Source organism: Calidris pugnax, unplaced genomic scaffold, assembly GCF_001431845.1.
Source record: "Calidris pugnax isolate Ruff unplaced genomic scaffold, ASM143184v1 scaffold51, whole genome shotgun sequence".
NCBI classification, from domain to species: domain Eukaryota; kingdom Metazoa; phylum Chordata; class Aves; order Charadriiformes; family Scolopacidae; genus Calidris; species Calidris pugnax.
This window is the reverse complement of record NW_015090797.1, coordinates 4230345-4258215: the sequence shown is the minus strand read 5'-3', so window position 1 is coordinate 4258215 and position 27871 is coordinate 4230345. Positions and strand designations below refer to the sequence as shown.

The following is a 27871-nucleotide window of genomic DNA, read 5'->3' as shown; positions in this document are numbered from 1 at the left end:
ATAGGTAGCTTTTTAGTAAGGTGTTTGTCATAAGGCCATACTGTAGGGATGGTGAAGAAATGGCCTGATTGTAGAATTTATCTATTGATCTTTTTGATTGATCTTTTGACAAGATTCTGTTTTTTATACCGCTTTTACAGCAGCAATAGTAGGGTATTAGAACTGGATCCAAATACTATTAGTGCTAGTCAGCAGCTTTCAGTAGCCCACTACAAAATAACCTGACAACATTGATGTCCTTTGACCATATTTTTTTCAGGACTTTGAAACAGGAGTGATATGGAAAATCACTTTTTCTAGGTATATCCAGAAAGTGATTGTACATGGCTGATGTCTAGAGAACAACATTTATTTATGCTAAAATTTAACTCCTGCCTTCATTGCCTGTGGAGTAAAAATAAAAACTTGAAATGTTTTGGGTTTTTTTTTTTAACTCAAGAGACTGGTTTTGGTGGGTAGAAGGAAGGGAGACCAAATGGGGGATTGTTAAGTCTTTCTCTCTTTTGATGATTCCAGTTTAGCAGATTGAGTATCCCAAAACCTTCTCCATAAAATCTTTATGAAAACCTATTTATCTGCATGGCATATCTTTCTACAAATATTCACTTTATTGAAAATGTTTCGAATAGCTCTAGTTTCAGAGTGTGTATACACTCCAGTACTGGATTTACTCAGTACTTGACTTGTGCACAGTGAGTCCCAAATTGGCTACTATGAATAGTATCTTCATTTGCTCCCGGGCATGTTGTTCCAATGAACCTTTTATAAACCAGTCACCCAAATATTGATAGACACCAGGTTCTTTTGCCTGAGGTACATCGCTGCTTCCACCATTACTCTTGCAAATACACAAATAAGATTGGTGAAGAAAGGGAGGAGTCTTAATGTGAAACTCATTTATAGCTAAGATGAGAACATAACCCAGTGTTACATTTCCAATTTTAATCAGTTCCAAATCAGATGCAAAAAAAAAAGTATCAAAAAGTGTTAAAAATGTGTTTGTAATGAATTGAGATGACAATCAAAGCCATCTCATTCTTTGTTATTCTACAAATTTTAAAAGGCCTGAATCATCACCCACATAGATACATTCTTTCATCACTCACTGTCATCCTACCCACTCTATACTGCCAACAATATGCAGATTTGTCTCCCCTTATTGTCCTGGCAAAACTCATGTTGATATTTACAATTCATTTAAGTATATGATTTATTAGGTATACAGTAAAGATTATTAAATATGGAGCGAAGACTTCAGGAAGAACACACTCCTGGGATAAACAAAAAATTGTCAGAGATTTATAAGCTGAAGTTAAAGAATGGTTTTTTTGTGGCCAATTTAATATTTTATAGATGAATTCTACTCTTACTTTTTAAATATAAGAAAAGTTATAGAATATTTTTAGAAGGAACTAAACCCAGCAATGTATTAGAGTAGAATGGGACTGTGCAGCATCTCAGTGTTTTAAATGCATACATATACACTCATAAATCATTGCTACTGTGATACCTGAAGAGATATCATACATGCTAAAGAGTCAGAACGTTTTGCATTCTGATCAAGTAAGTCCTCTTGCCTTCTCCTGGTGGTTCAGGTTACTGCCCCTCCAGAGGAGTGTCCTGGACGTTACTGAGCTGATTAATTTTGAACAATGCAGAAGATCAAGCTCCTAGTTGTGTGCAGTACCTACTGGATGCACTTGGGTTAGGGAATCACAAGGAGCTAGCCAGAACTATAATTTGCTGCCAAAAAGAAAACATCAAGAACAAGTAAGGTTAGCGAAGTACTTTTACTGGGAGCCACTTCTCATGTATCCCTTTTACCCAGAATACACTGAGTATGTGAGTTGTTTTCTGAAGTCATCTAGGAGTTCTCCCAGCATCTAACCTCTAGCCATTCACAGTTATACAGTTATCAGACATGATTAGACTTGAATAATGGAATCATTGGTATTGATGGGTAAGCAAATGTATTTAGCATAACCTCTAATCATGTTTTCATGAGATAAATCATCTGCATTGCTCACCAAATATCAAACTGATATACTATTTCTTATAATGTAGTATTCTTATGGTATCTTTATGTGGCAAAGAATTGAGAAAAGTTATGTGAGATGTTTGCAAAGAAAATATCTGGTTTCTAAATGAAAGGAAATATATTTTAATTATTGGACTAGCACTACAGAAGTAATAGATTAGGTTTCCTTCAGCTTGTACAGTGGCCCATTCAGCCTGCAGAAGATGTTACTTGCTTAGAGATGACCAGGACTCTCTGAAATCCAGAGGCAAAAGCCTGGAGCTGGAAAGATCTGTTGGCTGACATGTTCCTTACCTGCTCTGTCAGAGTGTCCTTTTTGGATCCTACATCATATATGTTTTATTAAATTTGAAGCCACAGTTTCTCTGGTCAACTTGTATTCGTTCTGACTTGTCATGAGGATTAAAGATAACCCATCAGAGCTGAATCTAGGCACAAAAAGCCAAAAGATAACTTTTTTTGACTGAAAATTTTCAACATATTATACCTCCTCCATCGAATCACAAATTTTTAAGGGAGTTCATTTTTTTTCTGAAAACAAGCAGTTGTATTAAACTGTATTATATGTATTTGCCTGTACAACACTGCTTTCAAGACCGATACTTCCTTCACTTGTGTAGTGGTGGGCTCCACCATTTGACAATGCAGTTCTGATTGATAATTTTGTACATCCTCCAGAAACATGTTCAGAAGATGCAGTTGAGATAAAATGGTAGGTTTTTATTTAACATTATAGTTTCTTTGCAAATCTGAGAGCTAATAGACAAATGTTTTTTGAAAATGGTAACTTCTTTGTGGAAGTTCAATTTTTAGAATATTCTATCTTGTCAATACCTATTTGAAGCAATTATATGCTTATGCTGTGTGAGGAGTTTGCTAGATAGTGGAGTATTGTATGTCAAAACAGGGATACTTAACATTTTCCTGAAGTCGCACACCTCTAGTGTACATAGAGGAAGTCATTAGTGATTTGCAAGGAATGTAGTTTTTTTGGGAATAATAAATAAAGTTTTCTAGTCTGAAAAGACTCTGATGAATAACTGGAGATAACCAGTTCAGATAACCCTGTGAGCAAATTTTGATTTAACTTTTCAAACTACTGGTGTATATTATTTAAATAATGCTCTGTTCAGTCTCTTCAAAATATGACTTTTAAAACTGATGTTGATAGCTCTCTTTAAACAAGACTGATGTTTCGGTGGACAGTGTAACTTTACTCTTTGAATCCTCAGTTTCAGGCAGTGAATATGTGTGGTAACCTCTTTGTGTAAAAAGCCCACACGCTGAGTGCAGTGGAGGGAGTTGCCAACAATCTTAAAATCTGGTCCAAAATGTTTTACCATTCACTGAAAAAAATGTTATGCAAGGAACAAATGGGTTTTTCATAGTATTGAATGTAAGTATATGTACTTTCTATATATGCTTTTATTAAGCTGATATTTGGGAACTAGTCCTCCAGTAAGACTCAGATGTTCATGGCAGTGGAACTTTCTACAACCACATAGGCTAAACTGAAGTCAGTGAAATTTTGTGTAGCTGCAAAAATATATACAGAAATTTACCTTAACAGGGCTGGGTCTTTCTACTACAAAAGTACTCATCTGTAAATTCTTTGCAAATGCCGTTCTATGAATTCAAATATTTTAGTGGACATATAAATTACTTTAGATCATTATATACTTGTGTGTGAGACTGCTGGGTTTCTTTATGGCCATGGTGAAGTTTTTGTAGCACTGAGATTTTTGATTTCTGATTCTTGTGTTACTGCTTTTTCCTAGACCATATATTTTATTTTGAAAACCCATTATATAGCTTTTTCTCTTCCACATCATTTATTTCATTAAACATAGCAAGCCCACTCCTTTTAAATTATTTTTTCTTTTCTGCATCTGGATAACAAGGTTATTGTGATAGAGTATGGGAAAACAGGTTTTTGAGCTAACCAGCCATACTTATCTTGTGTCATGTATTTTACTTGAATTAATGAGTAGTTCATTATGTCTGTATTGCAAATGACGTTCCTAATATGCAAAACTTCTCTTTGGGATTTCCCAGATAGAAACATGTGCTACTGATCACGAATGTCTAAGAGATGCATTAAAGTGAGCTAACAAGGAGGACGCATACCATGTGTCCATTTTGTCTGGATACTTGCTAATTTCAGACAGTTGGTTAGTGTCGTCTTTCTTTCTACCAGACAAAATTTCTGATAGAAGAATCAGACACCTCCAGGCCCTCTGGATGTATGGTAGGCTAAATTAATATGCATTATGTTTAGCTCGAATGTGTAATTGGCTGCACGGAGAAGTGCACAAGATAAGTAATTTTTCTCTACGTCTGAAAAGAAAAACACAATTTTAAAGGAGAGAACAGTAAATAATGATTGCTGCTTACAGTGACCTTTAATTATATAAAGCATTCTAATGTGCATGTCATTATGGTTACAGTGGTTCACAACAAGGCAGAGCTTTCATGTAGTTTCTAAAAGGAAGATCTTACTTTCTGTCCCTCCTTTAATGCTGGGCTTTTGAAGTGTTGCTCAAGCTTTTTTCTTCAGCCTGATATAAAGAACAGAGTTATTGTCATGGGCCACTGCCAGGGGCTGTTTGCTCCCAGCTATGGCAACTTCAAACTGGTGTTGTAATGGATGCATTTACACTGTGGCAGGTTTGTCTGGCAGGCTGTACACTTTTAAGACAAGTCCCACTCTAAGAAAGTATTTAAAGACTGTAACCTTGCATGGGATCTGAAAGCCAGAGCATGTGTGAGATCCTGGGTGAAGAGTCATTTGAAGTTCCTGCACGCTGCCGTAGTGCAGAACTTCGGTTATCTTTGGTGGTGAGTCCAGCTTTAGAACCTTGTAACACCTGGGCTGCTGGAGCTTGTCATTACTGAAGGAAACCAGGCACAACTGTCCAACCAGCCTGACCTGAATGAACAAATACATGGATAAACCTGTTGTGATTTGATGGTGCACAAGAATTTAGCCACAGATAGGCACCACCTCAGAGGAGCAAGGTAGAGTTTCAACGTGTTTCTTTCTTGCTCTCCTTTTTAGAGAAACGATTGTATCAGTAAAATATGAAAGGTCATTCCTAATATCCAGTGAAGATCATCACATCTGACATTGTGTCTCTGACACGTGAAGTCGCTGTTTGTCTAGTTCCCCTCTGCCTGTATTTTTTGTCTGCAGGTTTCCTTGGGGAAATGCTCAGAAGATAAGAGAGCATATAGCTTTTTCCAAAGCAAGTAAATCCTCAGGAGTTTCAATGGGCTTTTGTATACAGCAATAGTAGCTTATTATCCTCAGGAGTTTCAATGGGCTTTTGTATAGTAGCGTTACTTAGGAAGTAGAGTAGAGTTACTTAGGAAGTAATTTATTAAAAATTTTTGTTAATGAAATATGAAACAGGTGTGTATCTATTTGCAGAAAGAGGTTAAGTGCAGACCGTGGAAATTTGGTATGTTGAAAAAGTGTTGAAGACATTTATTTCTTTTTTTTTTAACTTCATAAGTAAAGCATTTCTCATTTCTTTTTTTCTTTCGTCATAATTTATTATTTATATTCAAGTGGCATAGGTAAGTTTCAGCTGAATTTTAGCATTGTCATGTGGTGCTTATATGATAAAGTTACCTCAGGTCTAAGCAGGAAGGACAGCTAGAAATGGTAAGATAGAAGTGTCCCCTCCTGTTTTCAGGATATTGTTAAACTTTGCATGTTGGCTTTTTCGGTAGAAAGAAAATACACTTTTGCCCTTCTAGTTTGTGCTGCCAAGTGCCCAGGTTACAAGTATTAAATCTGGATTAGGAGTTAGTTAAGCTTTTTGAAAAGGAGATACTGACTCCAACTCATCCTCTCTACAGAAGTTCTCACTCATCTCTCTTGCATGAAGGTGGATCTTACTACCTGGGTATGGCGTAAGAGGAAATATGGCATAAGAGGATTTTGTTTTGTTTTAGTTGTTATATTTTACTTCATTTCCCTAGACAGACAGAAGGTTTTAAAGCAATGCCGTATTTTACTGACTGTTGTTTTGTTAATGCAACTGTCTTAAGAGTTTACAGTCCAGGTGTTTGACACCATTATTTTATGGCTTAACTGTTAAGAGTAGCAAGAGGCTTAGCATTAAATTCTGTTTGCTACTTATTGAATAACCTATGAGGAGGGAAGCAAAGTCTGGTGAAAGGTATAGGCATGACATGTTACACCAGTTAGTGGCATGCTAGATTTTGAGCAAATCTGGTGAAAGGTATAGGCATGACATGTTACAACAGTTAATGGCATGCTAGATTTTGAGCAAACAAGATAAGAGTTGGGCAGAATGCAAAGCCAGCATGATATGTCCCCCTGTGGAGAAGCAGGACATGCAGCTCTGCAAGGCTCCAGCCTGCTTCCACTGTTCCAAACACAGCACCAAGGAGAGGATGGGGACTTCTTCCAGCTGTGCCTTAATTGTTATCCAATGGATTCCATCATTGCTGCTTTTCACTAAATCCTTGGAAATAGTTTGTACTGAGATTCAAAAGTAAAAATGATAAAAGAAGTGAACTGAAGGTGAAATCCACCCCTGCCATCATCATCTGTAGGTGGTAGAAGGCTACAGCATGTTTTGACTCGCATCTCACATCTTTGGTGTGGGAAGGCAGGCTCAAATGTTCTGCTGAAATATGCATCTTCCTCTTTCTCTGCTGTGCTCAGGTTTGTGTAAAGCTAGGAGACATGCCAGTGTTTTTCACCGCTCCTTGGGGGGCAGATACACTACAATGGGAGGAGATAGGCCCCTTCTCTTCTCCTGTGCATGGAGAACATTCATAAAAGGAGAATAAAAACTGTATGCAAGGAGTTTTGCGATCTCATTTTTTCCTACCCACACGCCTACACAGAGTGAGACAAACTAGCCTGTTTTCTCTTTCCCTATTGTTTCTATTTCATACATAAGGTTTTTATAGGTTGATTTAATCGTACAGACCGAGTCCTTTATATTTTGCTTTACCATTTTATCAAACATGTTGGCGTTACTTTCCCCTTCTTTTAGAAGATGAGAAAGCTAAGAACACCCCAGTTTTCTAACACTGTCACTTTATTAGTTGTTTGGAGAAAGCAGTATAGTTCTATGAAGATGAAAAGATCTTGCTTCTTTTTTTGCTGCTCTTTAATAGGAAACTTGTTATAGGCCACTGAGAAGCTTTTTGGTACCAAAAATTTGATGGTCGTTTAATCAAAGCCTTTTCCTTGGAAAAGAAGTTGTATTTATAAAGCACTGTTTTTTCCAGACTTGAATCTTCTGATTTTGGGGGTTACCCATAATAAATGGCTAAATAGAATGTTGTTATGAAAAGAAACAACTACAGGTGCCTGAAAAAATCAGTCCAGCGTTTGTCAGGAAATATGAATGCTCTAACATTCTCTAACAGTCACATTCGTCAAAGCTCTTTGTCTATGGTAACATCAGTTCTATGCCTAATTCCTCCCATTGGAAGTACATTTAGTAGCAGGTTTTCATGTTCAGTGAAAGCTCTTGAAAATGAAATTGGTTTCCTGCAGGGCATTCATTACAATGATGTAAATCCAGAACAATTAAACTGAAGTTAATAAAGCTACTCCAGATTTACATGTAATGGAGAATACAGTCTGGTTCCGTCTGCATATTAAATCCCAGCTAATGTAAAACTGACATGGAAGAGAGTAACTTTTAATATGACCTTTTATAAATTTTCTCAGAAGTTTTTTTTTTCAAGGAGCAAGTGCACATTGATCGAGTATCAGACAGTGGTGCTGTTGATTCCAGAGTGCATGTGTATTACTCACAGATCCAGCTCTCTGTCCTCATTCACAATCATCTTTGGAGTCATTGGTCCATCATATTGAAACCGAAGCAGTTGTACCCGAAGGGGATGCAGGACTTTGTCCAATTTTGTTTTAGTGGCTGGACATGTGTTCAGACAGGAGAGGAAGTTATCAAGTGCAACTGCAATCAATGAGGTAAGGCGTACGAAATTACTACTTCCCTCCCTGTTTACAGCCAGAAACTTTTTATAACTCAACAGCCTGGGAACCCAAGGCTGTACCTTTCAGGCAAATTCTTGTTGACTTCAACCAGAGTTTGTTCCTGACAGATACCTTCAAGGCTTGGCCTTGTATACAATGAATATCTTCAATCCCTAACTTTGGTGTATACAATGAATATCTTCAATCCCTAACTCTTGCTTTTGTGTTTGGGTTTTTTTTTTCCCTTAGGAAGGAAATTTAATTTGTGTTGAAGTCATACCAGGTGAAATAGTTCGCTGCAGCTTTTTCTTCTTCTGTTACCACATATGCAGCTCCTCTACCAACTAGAAAAAGACTGAGAGCAAATCTTGCTCTTAAAAGATTAAATACTATTTGATGGTAAATTGAGCAAGGTATAACAGGGCAGCAATAATTGCTACCTATTGCAATTGTACTTAGTCTTAATATTATTTACAGCTAATGAACTGTCATTTTTTTTTATTTTTCAGATGCAGAGGTTGAAGAGCTGATCCTCAAAACTGATCTGTGATGAATGACTTAATAATTGGCCACTTTCTACACACATTACCCTCCTCCAAAACTGTATTGTTATTCAAGAAGTTGATAATCCTGAAATGTTACCACTAATATTTTATTCTGGTATTGAATTCTATTCTATATACCAAGTCAGCTGCTGAAGAAAGGGAGGAAAGAAGTCAAAGAGTTTTTCTTTAATGACTTTTATAACAGCATATTTCTGAGATTATAAAATAAATATAGTTTTTATTAGTTATCTTACAGACATCTCCCTTTCTAGTCTTGTTTTTTGTTGAATGAATGCCAGTAGTCAAAATTCTTGCTGAATACTTGATACACCTTCAAACTGTGCTTTTGTGTGCTCTCCATTTTCCCTCTACAGAAATTGCTGGGAATAGTTAAGTACACTAGAACACTGAATGGTTTTTTGGGGTACTTACGGATTCATGTAACTGGATTTACACAATGATGTGAGAGAAGTGAATAGGTCAATTTTTTAATAGAGGAAGGAAGCAGAAGTAGAATTCAACTTGGAAACCATTTAACTATTTTGTTCTCTTTCATCTTTCTTTTTGTTGCTAGTCTCTTAACCCTCCCTTTGCCACTCCAGCTTTTTCAGTTAATTCTCCTCTGTTCTCCTCCATTTGCTACCAAAGACTCCTAGGAAGACCTAGTTGAAATTTTGTTTTTAGGAATGAAATAGTAGATGTAGATAATAATGTCAATTACCAGAAAAGAGGACTATAAGGAATCGCCTGAATTACTGAGTCCAGTCCTCTGGAATTGGCAACCTAGATAATAGACGTTTACTCCAAGAGAATCTGCTCACTAAACATCATAATGTCCATGAAGTTCTGATTAATAACCTTCAGACTTACAGGAAATAACAATGGTGCAGCTGTAATTTACCACAGGAAAAATGAGGTACTGGCATCATCGTTGATATCCTAGATTCCTCAACAGCAAGGGGTTTGCCATTTCCCAGATGGTCTCTAGCAGTATCTTCTTCTCTATAGAAGAGGGAGTGAAAAAGAGCAACCTCCAATAATCCCTATTAGTCTGCTTTAGGTTTTTTTCTGCCATATGTTTTATCAAAACATCCTGCCTTAAATGTTGCCTCTAACAGTGACTGATTTTGAATACTTCAAAGAAACAATTAAAAAAGCAGAATCTACACTAGTTACTGAGGCAGGGAGGGGATGGTGATGTAGGTAAGCACTGAAAGCTGTGAAGTGTGTGCTCTGTGTATTAAACACAGTAAAAGGACAGTGATCAAACAATTTTGCAAAATGCATGGTAATGAGTATGCCACTGACCATTACAAATATTACAGAACAGTAATTCTTGCACAAACAGCAGAAGATCCTGGAAACTGGTATTTGAAAACTGTGTAAACAGTCAACATTTGCTTTCCACTGGGCACTGATGAAAGAGTATGAAAACATGAGCAAGTATGAAAATATGCAGCGAAAAGCAGGGGTCTGTAACTGGTGTGAGTTTTCATTCCACCCACATAAGTGTGGCATATCATGAAACATTTTAATACTGGATGAATTCCATGTGCATCTGTACAGTTTTTACTAAGCTGCTGCTTCTTGGAGCTCACAGTGAAATACTACAGCTGTCACTTGGATCTTGGCATGGTACATTTGAATATTTCCCATATAGACTTTTCTTCTCATCAGCTGCTTTGGTCACAGACTGTCATTCTCAACACCCTTTCACACCTATTCAGTTTGTGTTTTCTTAATTCTTCTCATCGTGAATGTGCCTTGAGTTACTCCACAGATCTGATGGGTAACGATACATGCCCTTCTCTTCATATACATATATGCACATAAACACACTCACTTTTTTATATATATGCATATATATTTATATATTCTCATTTTTCCTTGTCTGATGAAAGCAGTCCTATCCAGTGGCCATGACCCAAAGCTGATGGCATCATAAAGATGAATCAGGAGCATACCAAGAGCTCATATCTCTTGTCGAAGCACCTGCAATGGCACAGGTGCTTCAGTAGACAAGAGTGTGTACAGGTGCTACAGTAGACAAGAGTGTGTGCGATTGTCTTCCATGGGCATTTTAATTAATATCAAGAAGATATCTTGTATGTTTCTTCTGGCTCCATTTTATATATGAGTAGAGGTCATGAAGTAATGTGTTTCCTTCTCTTGTGTTTCCCATGGCATTTGGGAATTGACTGACTCCATCAGGAAGATCCCTTGCAGAACTATTCAGAATTTCTGCCCTTTACCTTCTGCCATTGAGCTCCTGGGCTGCGCGGTCTCAGGATGGATAAGAGAATCTGCATGAAAAACAGGGAAAGGTGAGTTGATTTCCTTAGGAGTTACCACGAATGGCCCCATATCCCCAGTCCTCAACATTATACTATGAGCTCTATATCAGCTCTTAAAAAGACACATGGATATTCGTTTGGCCTTTTGTACTGCATTAGCAATATATAAGTTTTTTTTGACCCCTTCTGAATGCATGAATCTTTGTTTCACTTTTTACATTTAGTTATATGCTCTTAAAAAATATTTTGCAGGTGGAACCCCGTGGGACCGGACCTGTATCAAAAACTGTATTAAATTACTATAATAAAGGTTTTAAAAAATCTTGTTTCCCCCGTGTGTTGCTTAGAGGGAATAGCTGTGTTTAGTGAAAAAGAAAGTCTGATGAGTCTGAGGCATGTGTGCTACCTCGTACCCTCTTGGCTCAGCTGGGAGATGGAGGGAGGGGGGAATGAGATACAAGCAATTTTTGGAATATGCTTCTTGTGTCAATTGTGCCTTAAAGATGACTGTCTCACAAGGTTGATGGTTCTGTGGGGGTTGATTTGATGCTTTTTTAAATCCACCTCTATACCTAATCATGAAATTAAGTGTCCACCCTTTCTTCAGGAAACATATAATATACAGGTTTATGTAATATTGAAAAAAGATATTGGAAGCCATAATGCATTTGAGTGACAAAAAAACCAAGAGGCTGAAAAACTTGCCACCCAAATAGGGATTGATCTTGTTAGAGATAAAGTAGTGGTGACTTCATCACAGATCTCACTGGTTCTTACCAATTGCCTTTTATTTTAGAAGACAAAGTTATTAAAAGATCTATCAGATGAAACGATTTTTTTTAAAGTGAGGTTGAAATTAAGAGAAACCATTTTTTCAATGATTGTAACAACCATTCATATGAAAGTAGTTAATTATTACACAAAAATTTCTACATAAGGTAGTTGTTCTTTTTATTTGACAGGATTGTGTTGAAATTGGTGACAACTATTCTCTCCTTTTCAAGAGTTACCAGGTGATGTTCTACAGTGCAGGCATTCTCTTCTGAGCTAAACATCTATGGATCTGTAGAAGTGTCTTGAATGCTTAAGGAGCCAAAAAGGCTTTTAGTCTCTCAGACTGCCAGTTCCCTGGCATAAGCTTTTGAAAAACCTGACCTAGATGTCTATATTTCTTAGTCTTTGGTACTTAGCCCTGCATACATCTGGTTTGGGGTATAAAACCCAGGACAGGATATCTATTTTTACTACGCTCACTATGCCAATTCAAGATCATTCTTAGTAGTATAGGAGGTAAGTAGTTTTTAAGACTGTCTCTAAACTCTGTTGAGATCACTTTTTATCTTTCTTAGTTTTCCTTTTTTTTTTTTTTTTTTTAATAGGAAATTGGCAGGGATGATGCTGCTTTGCTTTTACTGTTTCTCTGTTTAGATTTTTATTTGACTTTCTTCATGTTTAATGCTCACTTTATTATGATGTTTACAGTACCAAGAACTTATATATAGGGCTATATATGCCAAATAGCAAATTAAAAAAAATGAATTTAGGCTCTGTGAATCTACTGTTCAACTGTGAAACACTCAGTTATCTCTACTTGAAGTATTCTGCCCATGTAAGGTAGGCAGTGTTGGTGGTGTCAGGATCCTCAAAACTTTTGCTCTATCTTTTATTATATTTTCCTAATTGAGAGTTCTGTACTTTAACTATATATGATGCTGCCAGTTTACTTTTTAAATTTGTCATTTAATATCTGTTTTTCATACAGTTAATTTAAGTTTTAGGATCTACTGTTTCTAATAAGATAATTCTGTGCATACTAACTTCATACAACACAAATGAGATATTTATGCTTTTACCAATATGTTAATTGTCAGAGATTCCTATATGTTAATTCTTTGGATTTACGTAGCATGTCTGGGATTTTGAAAACATCAATAATAAGAAATCAGCTTAACATTGGATCAGTCCCGTGAGGCAAGCATATTTCATCGTTGTCAATTGATTAGTAAATATGGGCACAACATAATTCATTGACTTTCCCAAAGCCAAACAATCTGTCGGAAAGCTGGAGAAGTCATTTGTTTCCTGCATGCTATACCTGAACATTAATCACAACACTAATCCTTATCTCCAGACATTATTGAATAGCCCTTGGAAAGATTCCTCTGGTTTTATTGGCATAGCTAAAATTCAAAGCAAATTTTAAAAGTGTTTGTTTTAATTTGTGCTTTGCTGGAACCATGAATCAGCTGCCTTTCACCTGGTCACCTGGTTCCCTTTCAGACTGTCTTGCACATCCTTATAGACTCCTCTCTTCACAGTCGAGTAAGTTCAGAGTACTTTGGTACAAACTGCAGTTAATTCTACTTATATTGATTCTGTAGTCTTTTTTATATTCCTGAGCATAGGACTCCACGATTTGGCCTCTGAACTTCTTTAAATGTGTCTTAGAACATGGCCCTGGCTTTGCAGAGTTGGAATGGATACAGACGTTAATTTGCTGATTGGTTCATTGATTGAACTAAGTAATGAGAATGTAGCCAACACTGAGAGAACTGTAGGATGATGAGACTGTAGAAGTGTCAGAATAACTGTCTGAAGCTATATAGCAGCATGATTTCTTCTGCTTAATTATGAAAAAAGTCAAGATTGAAATAATAATTCAAATCACTGAAGCATTGGACTTTAAACCTAGGTTTTCAATTTATGTACAAAATATGAGTGTGTGTGTGCATCTGTGTACCTGTATTAAGCAAGTTGTTTGACTTCCTCCTTAAATATTACTTCTTGCCATACAATCCTTGTTTCACAGTGCTGGTATATATAGCTTGCTTGGCTGAGTGCTCTCCCGATTGCTAAATTTATATCCTGCTTAATAGGCTTATGCACTTTCCATGTGGTTTTGGCAAGTGCTTTTGACAGTGTGCCTCTATACACAATTTTAAATTACAGAGTCTTTTTTCCAGCAGCCCATTTCCTAAAACTTATATGCTTCAGGCAGCATAGCCATATAACTAATGTTGACACCAATAGATCCTGCAGTAGCTTACACACACCACTTACTGGTGTTACAGCAGCTGGGCACTATGTTTGCAATTCACTGTTTTTTGGGAAAGTGCTAACTGAAACAAGTAACACAGGAAACATTAAAAAATTAAAATAAGAGAATGTTTTTTTACTTTAAATAGCAAGGAATATACAGGCAATGTATTTTGCCGAGGGCAAAAATGAACATCTGCTAGTGCTCCATCTCTTGCAGTGCTCTGCAAAATCCTCCTGCTGCAGGTCAGAGGCTGGGTGTGCAACAGCCTCCCTCTTCCTTCCTTCTACTTTGAAATGCCTTTGTCACCTGGGCATGAAATTTCTGGTGCCGTGCAGTCATTTTAGGCCCTCACTTTATCTTCCTGTTCATCCTAATTGGCATAAATGACTTTTTATATTATTATCTTCTGTCTCTTGTATTGTTGGGTACTCTTCCTCGATCAGTCTTACTAGTTAATCCAAGTCAACTATGTTGTGATCAAAATTACATATTAAGAGAACTCACCTTGAAAAGTGTATCCACTCTGTTTGGTGATCTCTTCATACAGGATTATCTCAACAGTTGATCTCACGAATTTCAGTATCTCTTCTTATGTTTGTGCTGCAGCAGAAGTTTCCCTTGTTGTTTCTGCTGCTATATACAAAGGCAAAAGCCAATACAGGAGCCAGAAAAGCTGCCCATTCAAAACCCAGTTCACAGTTTGAGTTTTATCTTACCACTACCTTAGTTCAGTGACCTTTTCTTGTCATTGTTCATTTCAGCAAAAAAGCCTCAGAAAGACAATTTATTGACTAAACCAAGTAGTGAGATTGGCAAGAATAGACAACATTCCCTGTCTGATCTCAGGAATCCGCATTTCAGGTCATTGCTTTACCTTTGATAAAGTAGCAAAAGGAGTGAAAATTCTGAAACTTTGGAGAAAGCAGTGTAACGTTATGGAGACTTTAATTTAGCAAATATTATGCAAAATGAAATTAGTAGCGTTCTCACAGATTTGCTGTAGATTTTTTTGAATATGGGACTGGCATAAATCCCAATGTTGCACTCAAGGTCCTGGTGAGGGTATAGATTAATGACATAAAATGTAAAAGGGTTTTAAGTGGCTGTGGTGAAAAATGAAATGTTAGCGTCAGAGCCCATTCCTGGCTCACATGGGAGGACTTGTATTAACTCTGCAAAGGTAAATGTCCATGGGCTGTGCTCAGGCTAGAGCCAGCTGTCTTACACAACAGAGATGTTTACTTCTGTCTTTGGTGAAAACACAGAATCCAAGATATGGGAAAGCAAAAGGATGACATTTAATTTCAAAAATTAATGGGCCTCACTAATCCTACCCTAAAGCCTTTCATCCTTCCAGAAAAAAACACCATGTTCTTACCTTGAATTAGTTAATTGAGGGCAGTGCAGTTTTCAGTGATCAGATCAAGTGAAGCACTACCCAAGGTAAACCATTTTTGGTGTGCAAAATTAAGGCATAAAGAGTGTTTCCATAGCTCCAGTTATTTAAAGCCTGTGAAACATGAGCTCTGCAACACATAAGGCAGCAAAGCCATAAGTCTGGTCCCATGATCTTCCTGTCAACTTCAGAGAAGTGCCAAACCATGGATTTGCCAGTGGTCATTAGGACTGACCAGTGCTGCTTTTTTTAAGGATCAAAAAAAAAATTAAAAAATCCAAAAATACATTGCAGAAGCATTACTCAAGAAGTGTCAGGTTGGAGGTTGATTTATTTGCACGCAAAGAATAGAAAAAAAGAGAAGAGAAATAGGCTTCAGGTTTATTTCAAGGCTTTTTATAAAACAGCTACTGAAATACTGATCATGGAAATAGTCAGCATAGTCCACAAAGCAAAACCAAGTGATTTAGTGTTCCCTCTTAAGAACAGAATTTTCCAGCACTTCAACAACTTTTGTTGTGTGTGCATAATTACACTGTATTTGCTTCTTAATTTTAACAAGATGATAAATAAGAATTACATGCTTATTTAAGATATTAGCATGAACATATTAGAAAATGTTTTGGGAGTGATGAAAGGGTAAATAATTCCTTGTGGTTGGTTTTCGATGAGAAGCCTTTGGCGAGGAGTAGTGAGGGATCAAAAGAGAATCTTCTCTGGGTGTCAATAAAAGTCTTGCAACTGGATAATTTTACTCCGTCTTCTTTACAAGGTGAGAGTAGACCTGCCAGGCTCCAGTGGCTTTTTTATAATCCCACTTTTGGCAAAGCATCATGAAGAGGAAGGTTGAAGAAAAAATAGCTTCCTTCATCCCCCCACTGGAGTTTGTCTGAGGGATGGCTTGCAGGGAATTCTTTTGCAAATCAAGAAGTCTGAGGTAGTAAAAAGAGAGTGGTCTGGCAAAAAAGGTTGTAAGCTCTTCTATAGTTTTCTCACACCGTTAGCACTATTATGGAGAGTAACTTGTGTACCTTCTTCACTGACTTTTGAAAGGCTGAACAGTAAATGGTAAGATTTTATGCTTTCAGCTTATAAACTTGGGATTTTGTGGTTTTAAAGAGAGCTAGGGTTGTCCTGAAATGCATGTGTAACTTTGATTAGGCGTATAATGTAGAATTTATTAACAATTAAAAACTGCCGGATGGTCCATTTGTCACACATAATGTCTTAAGAGCCAGGCCTTGGAAGGCAGCGTGTTAAAAGGAGTGTGGCTGTGTGCAGCCATATTCCTTCATACATCAGTTAACCTCTTATATGTTTGTTAAATAAAAGTAACTACATGGAAAGTTGTATCTTTTTAAGAACATCACCTTATCAAATAATTTTCATAAAAGTTATTTCATGCCTTCAACAGATTTTGTATAACCATCACTTCATATTTATTGCTTTCAGTCAAGCTGTGAGGTCAAAATATATTAAATAAATACATAAAATATTATTGCCCAGCCTTACTCAGTATTGTGAAGTACATAATAATGCCACAGAAAATCTTCATACTTGCACATATATCCAGAAAAATAATAGTACATGCTCAAGGTGCTATGGAAGTGGCTAGTAAATACAGGATTCTTCTCTGTATGGTTGCCTCCCACACACCACTTTGAAATTCATTCTACCTCGAGCAAGAATTTGTAAGATACTTGTTAAAGCTTTTTAAAGCATGACTTCCCATAAAAATATGCTTAGACGCAGGGTGTTATTTAGAGATTTTATGCCAGACTATTCCTGCTTTACTCATGTACCAGGTAAGAAATGTTTTATAAAATCTTGATTACATGGAAAGTTTTATCCTCAAAAAATAGAGTTTGCTATCCATATGGTCTAGTTTATTCTGTCGATGTGAAAAGATGTTTGATATGGTCCTGATCATTGTCTTCATTTTGTTTCCTAAAGAAGTGTTTTATGCTGTCAGTTGGTCTGTCCCTGCCTAACCTTTGAAACTATTTACCAATTTCAATGTAATTTGATAAAGTAGGAATCTTGACAGTGTTGAGTTTCTGCAAGTTCTTTGAAAATCTGCATTTGACTCAAGCAGAAAGACCCAGGCTACTGCCTTCATGAGGGCCTTTCATTTTGAGAGGCAGAAGGTGCTTAGGCAATGAGTGCTCTCCTAGCCCTCAACAAGCCACCAGCTCTTGCCCTGTAAGAAGTGGGAGAGATGTGGAGTGAAATGCAGAAGGCATGCTGGTAAGGACTTGAGGGCCTACGACATAAGTCAATGGGATGTCAGGTTTCTTTAGTTCTACTTTTTAAAGATAAAACTGTTTAATTATAGTATACTAGATATTTCTGTATCAGAACCTCTGAGGAGATATTAAGGGTACTCCTTTACAGGACTTGTAGAGATGAGCTATGACTGCCAGAGTGAGTCACATCCCTGTATTTTATTTGTTGCTTATGGCACTGGTGAAAGTACTTACTGCACAGAAAAATTCAATAGCTTGAATCTTCAATATCTTCAAAAATTCAAGGAGAGTAACTTGTGTACCTTCTTCACTGACTTTTGAAAGGCTGAACAGTAAATGGTAAGATTTTATGCTTTCAGCTTATAAACTTGGGATTTTGTGGTTTTAAAGAGAGCTAGGGTTGTCCTGAAATGCATGTGTAACTTTGATTAGGCGTATAATGTAGAATTTATTAACAATTAAAAACTGCCGGATGGTCCATTTGTCACACATAATGTCTTAAGAGCCAGGCCTTGGAAGGCAGCGTGTTAAAAGGAGTGTGGCTGTGTGCAGCCATATTCCTTCATACATCAGTTAACTTCTTATATGTTTGTTAAATAAAAGTAACTACATGGAAAGTTGTATCTTTTTAAGAACATCACCTTATCAAATAATTTTCATAAAAGTTATTTCATGCCTTCAACAGATTTTGTATAACCATCACTTCATATTTATTGCTTTCAGTCAAGCTGTGAGGTCAAAATATATTAAATAAATACATAAAATATTATTGCCCAGCCTTACTCAGTATTTTGAAGTACATAATAATGCCACAGAAAATCTTCATACTTGCACATATATCCAGAAAAATAATAGTACATGCTCAAGGTGCTATGGAAGTGGCTAGTAAATACAGGATTCTTCTCTGTATGGTTGCCTCCCACACACCACTTTGAAATTCATTCTACCTCGAGCAAGAATTTGTAAGATACTTGTTAAAGCTTTTTAAAGCATGACTTCCCATAAAAATATGCTTAGACGCAGGGTGTTATTTAGAGATTTTATGCCAGACTATTCCTGCTTTACTCATGTACCAGGTAAGAAATGTTTTATAAAATCTTGGTTACATGGAAAGTTTTATCCTCAAAAAATAGAGTTTGCTATCCATATGGTCTAGTTTATTCTGTCGATGTGAAAAGATGTTTGATATGGTCCTGATCATTGTCTTCATTTTGTTTCCTAAAGAAGTGTTTTATGCTGTCAGTTGGTCTGTCCCTGCCTGACCTTTGAAACTATTTACCAATTTCAATGTAATTTGATAAAGTAGGAATCTTGACAGTGTTGAGTTTCTGCAAGTTCTTTGAAAATCTGCATTTGACTCAAGCAGAAAGACTCAGGCTACTGCCTTCATGAGGGACTTTCATTTTGAGAAGCAGAAGGTACTTGGGCAATGAGTGCTCTCCTGGCCCTCAACAAGCCACCAGCTCTTGCCCTGTAAGAAGTGGGAGAGATGTGGGATGAAATGCAAAAGGCATGCTGGTAAGGACTTGAGGACCTACGACATAAGTCAATGGGATGTCAGATTTCTTCAGTTCTACTTTTTAAAGATAAAACTGTTTAATTATAGTATACTAGATATTTCTGTATCAGAACCTCTGAGGAGATATTAAGGGTACTCCTTTACAGGACTTGTAGAGATGAGCTATGACTGCCAGAGTGAGTCACATCCCTGTATTTTATTTGTTGCTTATGGCACTGGTGAAAGTACTTACTGCACAGAAAAATTCAATAGCTTGAATCTTCAATATCTTCAAAAATTCAATAGCATTGCATACATTTAAAACCAGCAGTACTGAGTTGCAAAATTTCTTGACAAGACTGAAGAGGTCTTATTTACCAGAGAAAACCTATTTCTATATACTCTCATTTCCTGTGTGGTGTTACTTTTTAAAAATGGAAAACAAAGGTATTAGTGTCCTATTCTACACGTGAACAGATCCTTGTGTTCAAATAGGTCCTGCAATAGGGGTTGTAGGCCCAGGGTCTACAAAATGAAATCCTCTTGTATTTGCTTTGTTGACAGGTAGTTTAGCAAATGGAATGGAAAGCAAAATATACAAAGTAATATTACAGACTGCCTTACAGGCAAGTAAACATCGCTAGTTTATAAATTCTGACATTGCAGAGCTTGATGGTGCACTGGTGCACTTCAAAATTGCAGTAGTAGATACGTTTTTCAGGAAACCTTCTATCTGGGGACAATTTTCTGAGTCATAAAGTTTTCATCTGGATTTTGGAAAATCTGCCTGTAATCCCTTAGCTACAAAATAAATACACTGTTGCCTTTTCAGACCCCCTACAAATTCCTTCTGGTGAGCTGAATCACAGCTTCATTGAGAAATCTTCCATTTAGAGACTGATGGCTCCTAATGTCCTGTGCCTATCTAGATAACCAGCTGAGATGCTTCCTAGATGCACATCAGGGGATGTCAAAAACACTTCTGTGCAAAAAACAGTAAGACAAGAAGAGCAGATGAGTTTGTTTTCTGTTTTGTGCTGCTGTCTTTAAATTCACGCAGTTTAGTCTGTTACCCTAACCCTTTGGACGCACAGTGGTGACCCAATCGATCATAAGGAACCAGTAAAGAACTTGGGATAAAAACTCTCGATGTTTTCTTGGTACATGGGTCACACTATGTGTGTGCCTTTTTGACTCCACATGACCTTCTTCTCTACATAATCAGCTCTGAGCTGTCCCCGATGCAGCTCACTCGGCAGAAAACAAGTTTCATGAGGGAAAGTTGAGAGATGTGCAGGGATGGTGGTGCCAGCCGATGATGCTGGATTCTTGCAACAGGTCTGGCACTCTAAGGGAAAGACTGCACAGACAGTGCATGTGCAAAAGAGATCATTCTTTTTAGGTTCATTAATTCCGGTTATTCATTAGGGAAGGGGAACTTTACTAAAGTTATCCTTGCTTTCAGTTTTTCAAATTAATTCCTGCTCACTGGTTTCTTGATCTGTGGCCGCATGACAGATCAGAGCCAATGCCACTTCCAGTGACAATGACAGGGGCTGTTTGCAGAAAACTCTTCTGTCCCTTGCATTCAGTGCAACTTGTATTTGGGTTTAGTAAAATACAACAGGTGAAGGTTACGTTCCCCATTTGTACACAGAACTGCACGCCTTGAACCGAGGTAGAGCTCTGGGAAAGAGGAGGATGGGTGAGCACACAGTGCAGGCAGTTACACCACGAGAAGGAAGCACTTTCTTCAACTAGACATATGGATGACTTATTTTTTATCTTAAAAAATATCTTCTATTTTGTTTTCCTCTTTCTTCTTTCAATTTCATCTATGGAAGCTAAGGGTAAAGTAGTAGTCATTTAACATAAGAAGGCAAATAGAAACAGACACAAACTTTTAAAGCTTTAGGACAGTTCAGATACGGATCTGATCTTTTCAGCTAATTTTCTTCATGTGATAAGCTGACCTAATATAGGATCAAATCCCATTTCCCTGGATGTGGTGGAGGGGAGATTAAATCATTTGGGTTGGAATGAGATACAAAGCAGGTTTTATAGCTGTTCCCCGCTCCATAGTCAGGCATTGAGTTGTACTATCAATATAGGAGAATGCACTGCCTGCTCTGATTTATTCAATTTTTCTGCTATATTTTTATCTAGCTTTCCTACCAGAACTCTTCCTCTACAATAATGTGGATTTAATGTGTTTTTTGGAGGAAGTGGCTTTTTGCCAAATAGGTTTTTCTGGTCTGCTGGGGGAATTCTCCATTACTGGATGGTGATAAGAATTGAGCTTTGTGTACTGATTTAGTAAGCCAAAGTGAACGCGTGTAACAAAGCGGTCCCTAGAATTTACAACTGAAAATATTTTTATTGTAAATGAGTTTGAGTTTTTACAGATCAGGTCTATTATATCATCTGGGAAACTTCTGTGCTGCTTGATGGCTGCATGATTCCCTCTAAGTACCAATGTGACAGAAACATTTTGCAGTAAATAAAGATTATGCAACTACAAGAAATCACAGAGAGTACTGGAGCTCGGAGTCACGTTCGGAAGTGCAGTTTCCTTTCCAAACAGCAGCTGTTCTGGGAGCTTACAGTATGCCGTGCTATCCCAGAGGAAGTAGGATGATTCTTTTCTCACAAGTCTGAGAGTTTAATAGGCTGCATATAAAATCCCAGGGCTCATTTATAACCAGGCCAACCAAAAGTTCTAGCTCACTTTTGTATCAAATATATATTAACATTTGTAAAAGACAGAAAGTGCTGTACCATCTCGAGCAGGCAATCTTAGGGGTTACAATGAGAGTTTCTGGTTTCTTCAGGATGGTACCATGAAAGCTGTGATCTGAGAGAGATACTTAACGATGTTGACAGGGTTTTAGAAGGCTACTGTGATCTCTCCAATTCTTCTGGGGAAGAGCATTTGCTCTTCAACACAACTGTGTTTTTTACTAGAATTAGTTCCCTGACTAGATTGATCAGGAATTGTCTTTCCTTTTGGGAGTCACGTTAAATGCTTTTTATAATCCTGTCCTCCATCCCCCACTCCCCAAATGTCAGAATGTGCCTTTAGCAGTAGCACAGCCAGCGTGGCTTTAGGACTGAAAGGTTCTTTCGTTGTTTCTGTTTCTTGGTGATCTTTTTGCATCAATCCTAAAAGATGTATCGGTCTGGAGTACTAATGGGTAGATAGTGCCTTTATGTGGAATTCTCCTGCAATATTCTTACAGTTGTTGTCATGTGCTAACCTCAAGCAATACATCTGGCTTACTTGCATGATAAATGCTTTATTTCTCCTTCCCTAAACAAGGAGGGTCAAACTGCAAGCATTTCTTACAAATCAGTCTAAAGATTTATTTGTGGTAGATAAGTAGGGAACTAATCAGTAATCTATTCCATAAGCTCCAGTTACAGACATCCCTCAGCTGTTCCCCTGTCACTCAGACTATTGCAAACCAGGAACAGCTCCTCCCCGGCCCAGTTCAGAAGCCCAGTCTTCATCTGTCCCCTCTTGTTTGGTTTACAAGTTCTAAATCTCCCCACCTGGCCCTTAAGCAATAATTAAGGCAATTAGCCTCTGTCTCCCAGGGCTAATTGCTAACACAATCCAGCTGATTTACCTCCAGAGATAGGTTATAAAGCTCAGTAAATTAAAAAAGGCTGCTGCTTCAAGCAGATTGAGGCAAAAGGCAGAAAGTAAAAGCAAGAACAAGATTGTCCATCATTCTCTAGTTGTGCCTTATACTTCTCTGTAAGCAATGTGCTCCTCTCTTGCACATGCAACAAATTTGGGTGGTGCCCCTCTTGCATTCCTAGATGTCCCCAAAAGAAATTTATCTTTAATATCTCATCTTGTTATTGGGATAAGTTGTAAATGGCTGTTTGGTACTGCGCAGATTATTTTGGGTTACATGCATGTCATTAATCTTTGGGTTTTTTGGCTTAGGTTTTTTGCATGACTCTGTCTCTCAATATGTTACCATTACTGTCTTTTTTCCTCTAATCTGTACTTCTGAAGATGTAAATGATCGGTCAGACTCTCATGATCAGAAGAGAAGGAGTGACAGGACTGTCTCCTCTCACCTGTTCTGGCATATGACTGTAGTGACTGAGCAACACAAACTGAAGGAGGGAGAGCCTAAATTTGTCTCAAACGATGGAGACAGGTGAGTTGGAGTTCCCTCCTCCACTGCTTCCACCAATTGTTTTTAATCTCCTTCCCAAACATTTGCACTTCTGCCATGCTCAGACTGGAAAGGAGAAAGGTGGGAGAACCTCTGAAATGCCATTGTGAACAAATGAAGTAGGAAGAGGAAATCAGCATAGGGAAGAGCTCACAATAAATTCAGTAAGAGTACACTGAGAAAGGTCCGTTGTTAAACCATTTTCCTCTCTTGTCCCAGTCATCATTTTTAGTTCCTCATTATTTCCTACTTTTGGTCTGTGTGCTATGTTCTTCTTACTTATATGAGCCAGGATAAAAATATGCTGCTCCTCCTTCCTTATTAGAAAATAGGGGTCTACAGCTAAGCATATAACTATGTTTAATAAGTCTAGTTGCTGTAAAGCCTTAGGCAGACTTTATAGGGAGTTGCTGAGTTCCTGGACCTTAAATAGCACTCTTTTGCCAAAGTCCTTGGAAGAATGGGGTAGAGGCATCCTTCGTCATCTTTGCTTGCTTTTTCTTTACCTCCAAACAATGCTCCACTCCTTTGCTGCTGCTGCTCTTGTGACACACAAACCCTGCAGTGCTGATATGCTATTATCCTCACATCTGTCTCTGCTGTTACTCTCTGGAAGTTTCTTTTGAGTCTTTGTACAAACTGGAAGCCTTTTGTGTAACTTCCATCTCCAGCTTTCCTGGGATACACAGAAACAGTGGAGCAGGGTGAAAGTGAGTGTCGAAAAATAAAATAAAATAGTTCATATCTCCTGACTTCCCGATATAACTGGAACTCTTACGCCTGTGAACTTGTTTACCTCTTTGGAGTGTTGCTCTGGAAATAGAAAAAGCTTGCGTGTACCTGAGCTGCTGTGGAGGAATAGGAATCTGTCACGGTAAAGAGAGAGGAAGAAAAAGGCCATGGAGTGAAGGGGCAGGTGCAGTGTCTTTAGATTCTCTGTGGTTGTAGTTCTCCTAGCAAGGGCTTCACCTGTAGCTGACAGTTGTAGATTTATTGTTCACAAATAAGCACGTAATTTCCCACTGTAGATTCATGCTTTGAGACTTGAGAAAATAGCCTTATGTTTCATGTTTGTAATTGAAGAAGAAAACAGGTTATTGAACCCTTTTGGTGTCACGGCTTAAATTTATGGCAGGAGGGAGCAGAGAGAAATTTAGGGAGAAAGATGTGAAGGAAATAGTATGAGAGTCTAGAGAACAATGTAAGAGGAGAATGAAGCAATAAGAACGAAAGGCATAATGAGTTCAAAGATAAAGAAAAGAACGAAATATTTTAGGAGAAAACAGCTTGGAAAAAAAAGGTTTAAACAGAACTAAGGGGCATGTAGAGAAGGAATAGCAAAGGAGGAGAAAAAGGAACAAAGATTGTGGCAGTTTTCTAGTTCTTTGTATATGTTTTACAAGTGGCCCATCACTAAACCAGTAAATTGCATATGTTTTGTATTCCCTGGTTTGTATTGCTCACTGCTAAAGTGAGGAAGGGGATTAAAATGGATAATCTGATGATGCCACGTCGACAAGAAAGTGTGCTTTTCTGTACTTACGATAACATTATTTCCCAGCATACAGATACTCCTACAAAATGAAAATCCTAGAAATAAAACAATAGGCTTAGGACATTTAAACTGCTACTCAAGAAATAATTTCACTCCTGCATCTCAAGTCCTGCTTTTGCTGACAATAACTTCATACCTAAGTCAGACTTCAGAGGTCATGACTGCTGTTGTAGTATTCATCAAATACTTTTGTTTTGAAAGCTAGCAGCAGCTTGGGATATTTTCTGTCAATAGGGATAGCACTGTTGCCCAGTAAGTGGACTTTTTGAAAAATAAATTGGGTTTTGTGAGGGATTCTGCTGTTTCCTTGCAGGAGAGTTCCTGTGTAACTCAACTGTTCGTTGTTGTGTTCAGTTATGTCTTACTTTTGTGACACTTAGATGAGGACAGGCTGCAGGGAAAGGAGTAAGAGTCTCGAGGCTTGCATTGTGATTGTCATTGTGATATTCAGGTCTGTACGGGTCTTCTCCATCTTAGCTATTTCCTAAATGTGTTGCTTACTTTAGAGGTTTGATGCTCAATTTAAATCGAACAAGAAATTAGTAGCATAGTGTTTCTGTAAAGTAGTTCGTAGCTCTTAACAGCCTGTTGTCTAACAATTGTCCAAAGAATTGGTGGCCAAAAATGCTTGCTACCTGCCTGTAATGTGAACCTCAGTACTCACTTAAATATATTTCATAAGAAAAATGTTCCCTAATATTTCAGAAGAAAAAAGTTCCCTGATCCTCATATAAACTGTCACTATTTCATTTAAAAAAAGAAAATAAAGAAAAAAAAAACCACCCTGAAAAACAGAAGGCTGTGAAATCTGGGTGGAAACTGTAAAGGCTCTTGGCAAAAGGTGAAAATTTCACCAATAATTAGAAATGGTAGTTTTCCAGTAGAAGTATTTGATTGATACATTTTGACAAAAGCACAAGAACTTCACGGGACAGTCCCATGCTCTTGGCTTCACAGAGCTGTGGTAGTACCTGCACAATACACAGGTGTGCTAGTCCTGTTCTTAGGAGACCACTCAAGAGGTTTCCTGATCTTTGAAAATCAGGTAAATTTTCTATTTTTTGTAAGGTAGGCTCTTAGAAGAGTATAACATCTTCATTCAGATCTTCCAGTTTGATTTTGGGTGTACTATAGGAAATGTTTAAATCCTCTGTTGGCTCTCATGGTTTGCAGAAATCCAGAAGTTTGTAATGGAGCTTTCCTATGTGGCAGCCTCAGTTTCTCAAATTCACAGAAATTCTGTCAGATCCTTTTATAGCTCCAAAATAACCATGTATGATGCCAGACATAATTTAGGCTTTTATTTGAGCCTGTCACCCTTTAGCTGTGCCTTTCAGCTCCCACAAAGGACATTGTATTTTTGCCAAAAACACAGCAGCCACATTTTGCAATATGACCAGTTATTGGGGCTTATATAACTAGGGTTTTTTAATATTTGGTTGAAAATACCTGTCTTCCTGCATCAGTGACAGGAATTCTAGAAGTCATTAATAAAACAACTTTGTAAAATAAAACCTGTGAGAAGTAGAAAGGTCTTCTGCTCTGCTAAATTGTCTCTGCCCTGGTACTCCTGACACTGGTGGGCCAGGGAGGTTTGGACATGCTTATTTGGATTCTCAAGAATTCTCCCCTGCCAGAATGGCTGGGGAAGGAGCAGCTTCCTGAAGGTGCTGAAGCAGATAATAAGAGATTGGTAGTGGACAAATTAGAAAGAAGCTCATTAAACTATTGCCTCTAAATATACCGTATTCTTCTACTTGACTGAGAATTCTCAGTTGGCTCTCTGTTTTTACTCTCTACTTAATTTCTGAGGTTATTTCTATTAGGGTAAAGTGTTGTATTTCAATAATGTCAGTCAATACTGGTGGGGATAGACCTAAGGTAGACTGTATTTTAGCTAAAAGGAGAAAATATACCACAGGAAGATCTGTGTTTCAGGGCGTCTTTCAATTATTTCTTATCTTTCAATTATCCAAACTTCTATCTGTCCAGATAAATCCTGCTGGAATGAAAGTGTCTGCGTAAATTGCAGCTTACTCTACTTACTGCTAATAAATGTGCTTTTGTTGAAAGGAATATTATAAGCAGACAGATAATATAATATCGACTGGCTAATTACTGAGAAAGAATGAGTAGGTAGTCTTTGGAACAGTCACCGTTCTCTCAGTGACTACTGTAAAAATAATGACTCTGGAGAAAAAAAACATGTCAAAGATAATTCAGGAGAAAAGTCTTTTGATTTCTTAGTTCATGTTGTAAATAACTGAACAGTGGTCTTTCTGGAGTTCATACTGTTAACACAGAGCAAACAGAAAAGATCTTTTCATATTTTGGTGTAATACAAGTTTTGTGTAAAAATATCTTATAAAATCTACTCCTCAATACTTTCCATGTTAGATGATAACACTTTTATGGAGTCAGACCTATGAAACGCTAGATTTCAGCTCTCTTTTCTTCCAGTAAAAATGCTGTTATTCTCATGCTCCAAATAACAGAATCATGCACAATGATGCCTTCCCATTATCAAGGTTGAAATTTTATGAAGGAGCTGGAGAGGCCAATTGTGGTGTAACAAGGGGAGCAAACTGGTCATAGTCAGATGCAAAGATATAGGTAGGATGAGCAAATGTGTGACAAGTTTATAAAAATGAGGTTAATTGGATCTTGAAATAAATGGTGAGATGCTGGAATTGTATTTGAGACTTCACAGTCTTTTCAGTAATGAGAAAAAATGATGGGCAGTAAAGTTCCACACAGTATGAAGGTTTAAAGGGGCTATGTAAAAAGGATAAAACAATAACGTCTGGAAAAGAGAAAGGCATGCGATTTAAGAGGGACTGTGGTAAAAAAATAGCTTTTAAATGAAAAATAATAGAGAGCTGGACTTCTACCCATAAAAAATGAAAGAGGATTTCCTAGGTTAATAGCTGAACCCTAGTTTTCCAGTTATGCCTCCTGCTTTACTGTTTGAATTGAGAAAAAGATAGGAACATTTGAATTCATAGTTTCATCTCTTTTAATACCAAAAGGGCACGTATGTGCCAAATGTATTTTATGTTTTCTAATGTGTTATTTAT

The 27871-nt window shown here is 37.5% G+C and overlaps 1 protein-coding gene across 4 annotated transcripts in view; it reads left to right on the top strand.

The window, feature by feature from the left end:
* Window positions 1–27871, top strand: part of NOL4 (nucleolar protein 4) — a 208338-nt gene that overhangs the window by 125527 nt on the left and 54940 nt on the right. The gene's annotated exons all lie outside the window — the stretch shown is intronic.